The 12,563-nt window shown below is 49.0% G+C and overlaps 1 protein-coding gene across 3 annotated transcripts in view; it reads left to right on the forward strand.

Annotated features, from left to right (window-relative positions):
• The window catches only part of P2RY2 (purinergic receptor P2Y2), a 98,916-nt gene that overhangs the window by 76,355 nt on the left and 9,998 nt on the right, over window positions 1-12,563 (forward strand). The window lies entirely within an intron of this gene.

Genomic DNA, 12,563 nt, shown 5'->3' on the forward strand with positions numbered 1-12,563 from the left:
CTTGAGCCATGTTGTAAAAAGGGGTGTGTGGAATGATGGGAAAATGCAGCTCTTGCAGTGTTGCCAGTCCTAATTGTTCAAAAATCATGAGTCACGTCTCCCAGAATCATGAGGCTGGCTTAAAAATCATAAGTGGATTTTTTTGTTTGTGTAAGAAATAATGAATGTTGGGTTCTTTTCCTTTGGTTTCTGAGACAGAAGGTCACTCTTGGGTCATGTTTCCACGTTTTTCTCTGCCACTATGAAAGCTGGCAATGCAAAGAGCTGGTGCTTTGAGAAAAACACAAGATTAAAAAAAAAAATCTGTATAAATTGGCAGCCCTGGGATTCCAGTTATCAGAGAGGCACATACAAGAGATACCTGGATTAAAACAACAACAACAACAACAAACTTCTTTGTTGTGCTATTTATTTCTGATCCATATAGTGCAATTTGGAATCTGGAATTTTCTTGTTCTTCCCCGAGAACCCTGAATAATCTTCTTGAACAGAATCAAAATAATACACCTAGAATTCCATCAGTATTTGGTCACCCATCATCAAGTCATCGCTCAGCTCCTTTTCCAAGTTTGCTTCTTCTGCAAAGAACTTAAATCTTTATCAGTTAGATGCACTTACAAGCTACTACTGCATGCTGCATAACACCATAAAAGAACTCCACATTTCCAAAAGTAAACTGGTTCATTATGAGAACTATTAACGGAGTTTTTGCAACTGTAGCTAGCAATGGCACATGGTGACTGAGTTGTGGTGGCTCTTCCCATCTCTTCCTTCCTGCGACCTCTGCCCCTCTCTATCTTCCATGCAAAGTAGGTCAAAGACATGTTCTTATGGGACTCCCCTCCCCCATGCTTTATGATCATTGGCTTATGGATATAAATGTGAATAACTCAAAGATGGTTAATGCAAAACCATTCATGTAACATATCCATTTTAAAGTTACTACCTGATGAATCTATATGTCCTATTTTTGTGCACGTATCATTCTTGTATGTGACTGTGACGGGGCGCCGGTTCCTGCCGCCCAAGTGCTCCCGGCACCCCGCACTCCCCCAGGCACACAAGGGGCAAAGGAGGTACCGGTGGGGACGCCGCGGGACCCTCTGCGGCAGCAGAAGGTGCCTGGAGCCGGGGACGCGGTCGCACGTGTGCGGCGCCCCAGCTCACATGCCCCGCCTGCATGGGAATGGCCGGGGGTCTAGACATCATCGGCGAGGGACCCCTCATCGATGACGTCATTAGCCAGCGCCGGGGAGTGAGGGACGGGGCCACGCTAGGCGGGCCCTTCAAAATACACCAGGAGAGGACAGAGAAGGGGGGAGACTTGCTCCGGCAGAGGGAGACCAGCCCAGCGGGGTTGGAGCGGCAACCAGTAGCGTGGGAGGCGACCCTACTCGCCGAGGGAGGAACGAGACCAGCAAGGTGGAGGAAGTGACCCAGGATAGGGGTGGGAGGCAGCGGCGGCGCCTCAGCCAAACCCTGAGGGTTGGTGAGTTACGGGGGGACCCCCACCAACCAGGCAGCATCAGTGCACCGCTGAGTTTAGGGTCCTGGGTCAGGACCCGGAGAGAGGGTGAGCCCGAGTTCCCCTCCTCCCTCGCCTCAGACCACTAACAACCACTAACAGACTCAATGGACTCCTAGTCGGGACACGAACTTTACGTAAACTCATAACTGACCTTAGGGAACACGGGTGGAGGGAAGGTGTGCGGGTAGGCAACCCCAATGATGACAGGGCTGTAAGTCTGAGGGGGGGCCCAGCCCGTGACAGTGACATTAAAACTATGAAGTATGGCTCTGTTTATAGTTCTAAATGTGCTAATAAGGACACACTAGTGATGCTCTGGAAACATAATGACTCAGTACTCAAACCAATGACTTGCGAATGGTCATGTTTGTTCTATAAGCCCAAAATGTGGTTAGTCCTAGAAAGACATGTGACCATGCCACCTGGTATTGGAATCCAGCTTGAACCTGGGATTTCTTCATGGGGATGGGAGGAAGAGGAAACTGAGGGGGGATATGATAGAGGTATATAAAATCATGAGTGGTGTGGAGAGGGCAGACAAAGAAAAGTTATTTATTATTTCCCATAATAGAAGAACTAGAGGACACCAAATGAAATTAATGGGTAGCAGGTTTAAAACTAATAAAAGAAAGTTCTTCTTCACACAGCGTGTAGTCATCCTGTGGAACTAATTGCCAGAGGAGGCTGTGAAGGCTAGGACTATAACAAAGTTTAAAGAGAAGCTAGATAATTTCATGGAGGTTAGGTCAATAAAAGGCTATTAGCCAGGGGATAGAAATGGTGTCCCTGGCCTCTGTTTGTTAGAGGCTGGAAAAGGATGGCAGGAGACAAATCGCTTGACCATTGTCTTTGGTCCACCCTCTCTGGGGCACCTGGTGCTGGCCACTGTCGGCAGACAGGCTACTGGGCTAGATGGACCCTTGGTCTGACCCAGTACGGCTGTTCTTATGTTCTTATGTAGGAAGCAAACAAAGGGTTCCCGCACTGGGGAAAGGCCTATTTAAGCAATGGAAAGACTTCAGTCCTTTGTCTTCAGTTGGCTTTTGACACTGCTTGGCACACTATAAAAGAATAAAAAGAAGTTTGGAGAAGCTGTAGACCCGGGGACAGAGTAAAGATGTAATCTGATTTGAAGCTGATAAGAACAACTGCTTAGGGTAAGATTTTGCATGTGACAAGTTTCTTAGTGGATTAGATCTAGCTAAGCATTTTTTGTTCTTTTTAATTTAGTAACTTACTTTGATCTGACTGTTTTAATTTGCAGTCCCTTAAATCCTATCTTTTTTATACTTAAATAAAATACTTTTTGTCTCAAGCCTAGTGTAAATAATTGCTAACTGGGGAAGAGCAACCACTGTGCATATCTCTCTCTCATTGATACCTGGCTGACATTGTGTGCTTTCTCCGTGTAAAACTTTTACACAGAGTAAGACAGATTTATCTGGGACTTTGGACCCTTTTAGGGCTTGGTTGCCTGGGTGCTGAGCCCTTATATCTGAGCCTTCTCAGAGCTGAACTGATTCGGTGCCTGTGTTGCTCTGAGCGGGGCAGTAACCCCAACTCTGTGCCTCGGCTGGGGGAGACCAGTGGGCCTGGCCCAAAAGGACAGGGTGGTGAGGAGCCCCAGAAGGCAGGAAGGCATGATCAGCACATCAGGGGACAACCTCAAAGGGATTTCTGTGATTCAGCCCATCACACGTGTGTGCTGCTTTCTTGAGGAGGGCTCCAGGGTGGAGCTGTACTGCCTCGGTGTGAGCCCCAGGGATTGTATCTCTGGCAGGCCTCAGGGACTGGTCCATGTGCACTGGGTTGAGCTACCCACTCCATCCCATCCCCAGCCTTTGGAGGCTGGTGCAAGGGGATGGGGGAAGAAAGTAACCTGCTGCTTCCCAGCCTTCCTGTTCCCTTTGCATTATGTTAGTGACCAGGACATGGGCAGGCAGGCCTAGGGGTTGGAGCCGGAGTCAGCAGCCAGGAATTGGCACCAAGGGTCAAACCAGGTGAGCTGAATGAGGGCAAGGCTAGGTCCATGGCAGGCACTGATTGGTTCTATCGCTTTGAGCAGCTGCTGCTGGGCTTATGAGCTGGTCAGCTGTTTCTTCCAGCCAATCAAACAGGCCAGAGTCTGGCATGGGGGGAGCAGGAGATAAAAGAGCCTGTGGTCCCAGGGGCAAGTGTGACAGGCAGCCTTTGTGCAGTGGCATCCAGGGCCGCAGAGTTTTCATGCACATCCCTCTGCAGCTGCATGGCCATATCCGGCTCTCACCATCATGCTGGTACTTTAATAATAACAGCTGTTGCCAGGACTAGCTTTATGGGACAGGGGATAGGGTGTCTGAGAGTCGGGAGATCTGAGTTCTGTTTCCCAGCTCTGCCACCCAGTCACTGTGGGTACGTCTACACTACAACGTTAATTCGAACTAACTTAGTTCAAATTAGTTAATTCGAACTAAGCTAATTCGAACTAACGGATCTAGACTAAAAAACTAGTTCGAATTAGCGTTTTGCTAATTCGAACTAGCATGTCCACATTAAGTGGACCCTGAACCAGGCTTAAGAATGGCCGGAAGCAGTGCCAGCAGGGCATCAGAGGAGGACTTAGAGCGTGGAGATGCTGTCTCAGGCTAGCCGAGGGCTGCGCTTAAAGGGACCCGACCCCCACCCCGGACAGACAGTTCTCAGGGGTGCCCTGCTTGCAAAGCAGTCCTGGCTTGGAGTGCCTGGAGTGCCCACACTGGGCACATCACAGCACTCGGCCATCAGACCGGCTGCACTTGCCTCAGGCTGCCATCTGGGGAGAGGGAGCAATCGGGGGGCTGCAGGAGAGGTTCCACCCCAAAAGCCCGCAGAGCCAGCCCAGTCAACCCCATCGGGGGCTCGTGCCCCATTCCTTCCTCACCTCCTTCCACTTACCCTTCCCTAGCCCCTTTTCTTGATGTACAAAAGAAAGGACAATTGTGTTAAAAAATGGAATCTGTCTTTATTGAACAAAACTGGGGGAGACTGGGAAAAGGAGGTGGGAGAAGGGAAGAGAGAGGGTGGGAGAGGGGAGGGCAACTAAAATGATCAGGGGTTGGGAACAGGTCCCATATGAAGAGAGGCTAAAGAGACTGGGACTTTTCAGCTTAGAAAAGAGGAGACGGAGGGGGGACAGGATAGAGGTCTCTAAAAGCAGGAGTTGGGTGGAGAGGGTGCATACAGAAAAGTTCTTCATTAGTTCCCATAAAGAAGGACTAGAGGACACCAAAGGAAAGGAATGGGTAGCAGACTTCAAACTAGTAACAGAAAGTTGTTCTTCACAAAGCAAAGAGTCAACCTGTGGAACTCCTTGCTGCAGGAGGCTGTGAAGGCTAGAACTAGAACAGAGTTTAAAGGGAAGTGAGATCAAGTCATGGAGGTTGGGTCCATGGAGTGCTATTAGCTAGGGGGTAGGAGTGGTGTCCCTGCCCAAGGTTTGTGGAAGGCTGGAGAGGGATGGCACGAGACAAATGGCTTGGTCACTGTCTTCGGTCCATCCCCTCCAGGGTCCCTAGGGTTGGCCGCTGTCGGCAGACAGGCTACTGGGCTAGATGGACCTTTGGTCTGACCCAGGATGGCCATTGTAAGCTCAGGGCTTAGGGTCGGGGGTCTCAGTGGACCCCCTTGATTTTCATGCACACCTGCTCCTGGGTGGCCAGGCTGGCAGCTCTCCTGCCCAAGCCGGCCACTTTCCTGTGCCTAGCGCGGAGATCGTGGACGAGGTCCACCATGTCCGCACTAGCCCAGGCGGGTGCCCACCTCTTGCGGTCCCGGGCAAGGTCCTGGGAGTCGCCAACCTGGTCCTGGGAAGAGGGAGAGGGCTGGGGGGCATCGGGTGGGTGGCTCGATCCGTGCCAGGTGCAGTGTCTGCTGGCTGGGTGCTGGTAGGCTTGCACCTGGCACGGGCACCGTAGCCAGCCCGTGCCCCTTTAAGGGGTCCGGGGCCGGGAGGGGGGCAGACGAGTTTCCCTGGTGTTGGCCAGAGTGGCCACCAGGGAAACCTGGGGAGGGCTAGCCTCCCACTAGTTCGAATTAAGGGGCTACACAGCCCTTAATTCGAACTAGTAAGTTCGAACTAGGCTTAATCCTCGTAAAATGAGGATTACCGAGTTCGAACTAAGCGCTCCGTTAGTTCGAATTAAATTCTAACTAACGGAGCGCGAGTGTAGCGCCTATGAAAGTTAGTTCGAACTAACGTCCGTTAGTTCGAACTAACTTTGTAGTGTAGACATACCCTGTGTGTGGCCTTGAGCAAGACACGTCACCTCTCTGTGCCTCAGTTTCTCCCATCATAAAATATTCTACTTTGATCTCTGTAGGTAAAAAGTCTTTTGCAGGTGCTAGAAATCAGTATTACCCTCATCTCAAAAGAACATTACAAAACCTATAAGAATCTCTTCACCTAATGTTACAATGCAGCCACCTCTGGGGTGGGACAGGGCAGCTGTTTATAGTGCACAAGAAGACTACACAAGCTATAAGAGCAGGAAGGGACTATGAATCTCATCTCCATTAGAAATTGCAAAGGGGAGTTTTGTTCACCCACCGGCATTTGCTCTGGAAGCTGGGACTATTTATTATTTATTAATGTCTAGAAAGCCTATGGCTGCAGTAGATCAACCCTCTCTCTCCCACTCTCTGTCTTGGATTCAAAGGCTCAGCCATTCCCTGCTGCAGAACGGCAGCTGCTCTCCCTCCTGCCACTGACTGATGAGGGCACATAAAGTGATACCTGCCAGGAAAAGAAAGGCGGCGATTTGTCACCCAGGCCCAGGGGTGAAGCTCTGGGCATGTTCAAATAAGACAGGGGAAGGGGAATGACCTTGCATTTTACCCAGCATTATTGCAGAGACACTGCACTTGCACAACGTTTATTTTCAGGTTTGGGAAATCTAGTTGTTACTTGGAACAAGTCCACGATAGCTGCTGAGAGTTCTTCACCTGGCATAAAACCACAAGGCTCTGATTCTCCCCTGCTCCTCCCCTGGCCCCTTATAAAAGTCTGACCCCAGTGTAGCTCTGTCTTACAGGTGAGTCAGGCTATTCGTTGCTGTGTGTTTGTATGGGCACAAAATGGCACTAGTGCCCTGAAAGTCTGCAGTTTGTGTACGCTGGGCAGGCCTATGCTTTACTCCTGCGTTACCTAGCGGTGTCACCTTGAACCTGCAAGCACTTAAGGCATGAGCACTTCCATGAAGCTACTCAGGTGAGTAACATTTCTCATGTGCATAAGTGTCTGCAGATCAGGGCCCTCTGCCAGCGAAACAATGTCAGCGAGGATTATTTCAGACTCTGCTACCAGTCAGCTGCAACACCTGTCAATTCCCTCTGAGGATAAGGCAGGAGATGGCATGTTCATGTAATTGTCCATAAATCCAGGGTCAAGCCTGCAGAAGCACATTCTTTCTCACATGCTGGAAGACCCTGATGTGGGAAGAAAGCAGCATGTGTTTGTGAGGCTGGTGAGGAGCCACATATTACAGAGCAGTCCAATATGTTCGGAAAAGAGCTTTCAGGCTGTGTTTTCAGTACTGGTCCTGTTCTCTTTGGCTTCTATCTGGAAGGGGAAAAGTGTTGGAGTGGTCAAAGTAAGCTAGCTCTGATCTTACCTTAGGCTTCAGCTCAATTCAGGTTAAGCCTTTGTGCCTTGATATAACTGACTGAGGCCACAAAAGGGGAACCTCTCTTTGACTACATCTATGCTGCTGCTTTTTATTGGAAAAAGGTACACAAATTGCGCTCTGCAATTTGCGTACCTTTTTCCGATAGTTTTCTCAGAAGAGGCTTTTCCAAAATTTGGCCTGTCTGCACGCGGACAATTTTGGAAAAACCTCCTCTTTCGGAAGAGCCCTTTTTCCTCGTGGAAGGAGGAAGGCAGGGCTTCTGAAAGAGCGTGTTTGCTCTTCTGCAAAAAAGAGCGGAAGAGCAGATGCATTCTCTGGACGCGGTGGAGTTTTTCCAGGATACCTCTGATGTCCCAGAAAAACTCCATAGTCTAGACATAGCCTTAGGGACTAGATGGGAAGAGGAACAATTTTGTGGTGGAGGCAATGACCTGAGGCCATGTCTATACTGCAAACTTTGGTGGATGCCAGTTACGTCAGCTCACAGCCACCGCTGTTAGGGTATTCCTCGCACACACTCAGACCTGGCCCCTTGCATCTGAACTGCACTTGTCACCGGGCATGCTTGTGTTCATGCCTGTCACTTGCCACCATCCAATGCACTTTGGGGAAATCTTCAGAACACCAGGTGAGGCAGAAAAAAGTTATGCAGGAGTGATTGAGGAGGTTGGGGTTAAGTTCCCATCATGCAGTTTCTCCATCCTATAATGCCATCTGGATTCCATAGTTTTCAAAACCCACATGGCACGTTCAAATGTCTCCCGAAGCACAGCGCCTGCACAGCTCTACAGTATTGTCACGAACACCGCACATGCTGGGTGAACAATTCTCTGGGATTTGCAGAGCTGTGCCAAGAACGGTCACAAGCGTGGAACCTGGTGCTCTGGGGGAGGGACACCAGGGTGCGAGCTTCACAGACAGTGGGGAAGCAAGTGCATTCACACTGTAGATGCTTTCAATGCCAGATTGCTACTGGTCAGTGGGAAATCATTCAGGAGAGCTGCAGTCAACTCTCTCCCCTGCCACCGAGTCCCTGGGTAACCTTGGATGAATCACTGAATCTCTCTGGCTACGTCTACACTACAAGGTTTTTGCGCAAAAAACAGCGGAGTGTCCACACCTCAAGAGTGTTTTTGTGCAAGAAAATTGACAGAATAGAGGGCTTTTGCTGGTAGAGTTATTCCTCTCCCCTCGAGAAATAACTCCTTTTTGCACTACAGCTCTTGCGCAAAAAGGCAGGTGTGGACACTCCAGAGGGTTTTTTGCGCAAGAAACCCTTATTGGAAAAAGCACAGGTGCTCTGATGGACATCAGAGCTTTCTTGCGCAAGAGTGTCCATGCAATGTGGATGCTCTCTTGTGCAAAAGCCCTGCAATGTAGACAAAGTCTCTGTGTCTTAAGGCCGCCTCTGTAAAATAGGAGTAATAATTCTTCCTTTCACCCACCACTTGTGAGTCTTGGCTATTTGAACTGTAGGCTCCTCCAGGCAGGGACTATCGCTCACTGTTTGTATCTAGGGCGCATATTACCCATGGGGCCGGAACTTTGTTGGAATCTTTGGATGCTACTGTAATGCAAACAATAAATCAGGAGAGGCAGGACAGGCTGCTGCCTCCTCCCTTCGTTTAATGAGAATTTAATTAATCCAAAAAGTTTCATAAGGTAACACATCAACTCCAAGCCTTTAAAAACTATTCTCTAACAAGACCAACCCCTAACTATTATCAGCAGATCTCAGAGCACTTTACGGATCAGGATCCCTGTTCTATAAACACAGAAACAGGCAGAAAGAAGTAAAATGACTCACTCACTCTAAGTCATGTAGCAGCCAGACAAGCAATGCAAAAACCCTGCCCTATCGCATCCCAGGCTGGCCACTGTTGCCAACTCTCACTCTCTTTGGAGTTTTTCCTAAAGCCTCCAGCAGCTGGAGTCATAGGTTTATGGGGACTCTCAGCCTGCATTAAAAAATCCAGAGTTTCAAGTTCTCACAATTGCAGGGGAAAGATGGAAAACATGACCTGTGTGTGACCTAAAGACTCAGAATCCAGAAGGCTTAATTAATTAAATAAAACCCCATCTTAAAAAAACCCAACAACAAATCTCATGGGTTTGGGGTCCTGCCTGTCCATTTTCAGATGTGTTTGGTTGGCAATACTGCTTCTGAAGATGCACTGCTTTCCAGAATACACCGCCATTCCTGAAAGCAATGTGGCCTACCGAGGTGAACACTACACAACATTTCCTAGCCCGCCTTGGGGAACAACCCGCAAAAATCCCCAGGCAGCCTTTAGAATGCCTCAGAGCAAATTTACAACTTGAAATGAGAAATGTGAAATATATATTTGCTTTGAAATACGGTTTGTGAGAGATCATTCGGATCAGGATCATTTAACTAGAAGAGAGGTCAGGGACACAAAAGATAACTTTGGAACTTATGCAGCAGGAGGGCTATTTACACACACATGCACACACCCCTCTTTAATCTCATGTGACATCCCAACCAGCACTTGTGATTTGAGCCAAGCATCAGAAAAACCAGTAGCTTCCTTATATTTCCCAATGGGGCTGCAGAAAGAGCCAAAACTCAGGAGTCAACAGAGGCGAACAATGGATTTGTCAAGTCTGCATCTGTGAGTCAATAGATCCCCTGGGTCTTGTTCTCCGTAGCCTGTACCTTGGACAATCATGCACGTCTGATCCAAGAGGGGTGTAAATGCTGCTGCAGGCAGGCGGGGAGGATTCGAATCTGGCAGAGCTCAACGGCCCTGTTGTACTTGCGTCAATGGCCTGGTGCAAGGAGAGGAAGAGTCAGAAGCTACGAGGCCAGGAAGCCAAGAAGCACTCTGGACTCAGCCATAATTCCTAGGGGAACCAGCCCCTCTGTAACCCATAGATCAGAGCTCCTATACTCTACAGTTCCTACACACTGTAGCTACCACACTGGGCAGCCTTCTGACTCCTGCCACCACCAGCGTGGGTCCCAGAACTAGCTCAGGATCTGCCTAAGTCCTGGCCTGGAGCAAGCCTGTAATAGGCTGATCGGCTCCTTTCCAGCCCACAGGGCCTGGAGCCAGCCAGTTCTGTTCTGAGGCACAGCCCCTATGAGTATGTCTACACTGCAGCCCAGGGATACAAGTGGAGACAAGCTAGTGCCCCATGGGTCTATTGCAGGCTGGGATCTCAAGCCCACCCAATCCTCCTAGCAGTGAGAGCCGGAGCTCCAGCCCAAGTGGCAATGCCCACATGGCCCTTTTTAGCGCACTAGCTGGAGCCTCGCTAGCACGGAGCTTGCTACTGAGCTAGGAGGCTCGTACCCAGCTGCGGTGTAGACCAGCGGAAGTGGCATAGCCCAGCCGGAACGCCGTGCGAGTCCTATGTTGCGGTCAAGCCCGTAATCCCTGCCTTCCACTGCATGTCCTGCCCGCCATCACTGCCCCTCCCTCCATAGCAAACCACCGGGTAAGGGCCGTATCCGGCCTTGTGCATGCAGGGTTAGAGAGCAGCCCTGCGGAGATCTCTCGCATTCCAGCCCCTTCCAAATGAGTACTGCACCCCTGGGGTGGGCAGACCCTTTCCAAGCAGATATTTGGGCCTGGCAGAGGGGAGTCTCAGCAGCTGCCAGGAAAGAGACAGGTGATTCCTATGAAGGTGGAAAGAGCTCAGAGGGCTACAGGAAACAGGTTGGCTGGAGAGCTGGTCGCAGGGAACTGCCTTCTGGCAGGTTGCCTGTAGGTGTGCTGGGAAATGCCTTTGCTTTGTGTTACTTTGGGAGTGTTGTGTTTGAGTAACCAATGGAGCTCCTGATCCAGATTCTGTGCCAGGGATCAGCCCTTCCTGGTCCTGGATCACCCCTTCCTAAGCTGGGGAGACAGGCCAGCTGTGTGCAAAGCTGTTGCAGAAATTATTGCTATTATTAGCTGTATTACTGTAGTGTGTTAAGAACCCTACATGTTGACCAGAGATCAGTTCCGCTAGGTGCTGTACAAATTCTTTTCACAGCCTCTGCTTTTCTAATGGCCAAGTACTTATGATTAACGAGATCCATATTGAATGGCAGCTTTCTGGTATTGGGTATTGATTAGAGAAGAAAAACACAATCCTTGCATCTCACACAGAGGGAAATTGACTAGGGATAGTTGGTTTGTCTCTTCATCTGGCTCCTGAAGCCAAAGCACAGCTGGCTATAGAAACAAAGTGTGTAATCTAATGGACAAGTACAACTATTTAAGGCTTTCTGGTTTAGAGCAATGGTTTTCTACCTTTTTTGATTTGTGGACCCCCTAAAACAATTCAAATGGAGATGCCAATCCCTGTGGAATCCTACACACAGTCTGCAGACCTCCCCTCCCCCCCAGCAGTCCATGGTCACAGGTAGAAAACCACTGTTCTAGTGTAATGATAACCTTACACAGACACCTCAGACAGAGTCTGCCGACCCCCAGGGATTCACATACCACAGACTGAAAACTTCTGATTTAGAGCACGTGCCCCAGCGTCTGGATAGAGTCATTTTTCTAGGAGTGGTGACAGCATGTCTCTGTGTGTGCGCACCTCAGTGTCGCTGGCTCTTGTGATTTTTACCATCTCTTGGGCTACATCTAGACTGGCATGATTTTCCGCAAATGCTTTTAACGGAAAACTTTTCCGCTAAAAGCATTTGCGGAAAAGAGCATCTAGATTGGCACAGACACTTTTCTGCAAAAGGACTTTTTGCGGAAAAGCATCTGTGCCAATCTAGACGCAGTTTTGCGCAAGAAAGCCCCGATCGCCATTTTCGTGATCGGGGCTTTTTTGCACAAAACAATACCACGTTGTCTACACTGGCCCTCTTGCACAAATGCTTTTGCTCAAGAGGGATTTTGCCTGAACGGGAGCAGCACAGTATTTCCGCAAGCACACTGACAATTTTACATGAGATCGTCAATGTTCTTGCGGAAATTCAAGTGGCCAGTGTAGACATCTGGCAAGTTTTTCCGCAAAAGCAGCTGCTTTTGCGGAAAAACTTGCCTGTCTAGACGCAGCCTTGCTGTATTTGGTGTTTTTTCTTAAAGACTCTGCACCCCGAATCCTGTAATTATGGGACGATCTCAACTTTCATTTAAAAAAACATGAAGCAAGTTTCTAATCCTTGTGGTTTCAGAAAGTAGCCCATTTCATGCTTTCAATCTTCTATCAAGGCAAAACAAAACCCACCACCCAGGAGGCAAATAAAAAGAATCCAAAATGTGTTTTTTTTAATTTCATGATTTTTAAGCAAATCTCATGATTTTTGGACTCATGACTTTTTGACATGTTGTGGGATTGGTGGGGCTATTCCATCCCGACCCCCACCACCCAAGCTTACACTAATTGCATCAGGTGTTTAGTGTTTATGCCCTTCAGAGTTGCTG

The sequence above is a fragment of the Pelodiscus sinensis genome, chromosome 1, assembly GCF_052426305.1.
Source record: "Pelodiscus sinensis isolate ZL-2025 chromosome 1, ASM5242630v1, whole genome shotgun sequence".
Taxonomy (NCBI): Eukaryota; Metazoa; Chordata; order Testudines; family Trionychidae; genus Pelodiscus; species Pelodiscus sinensis.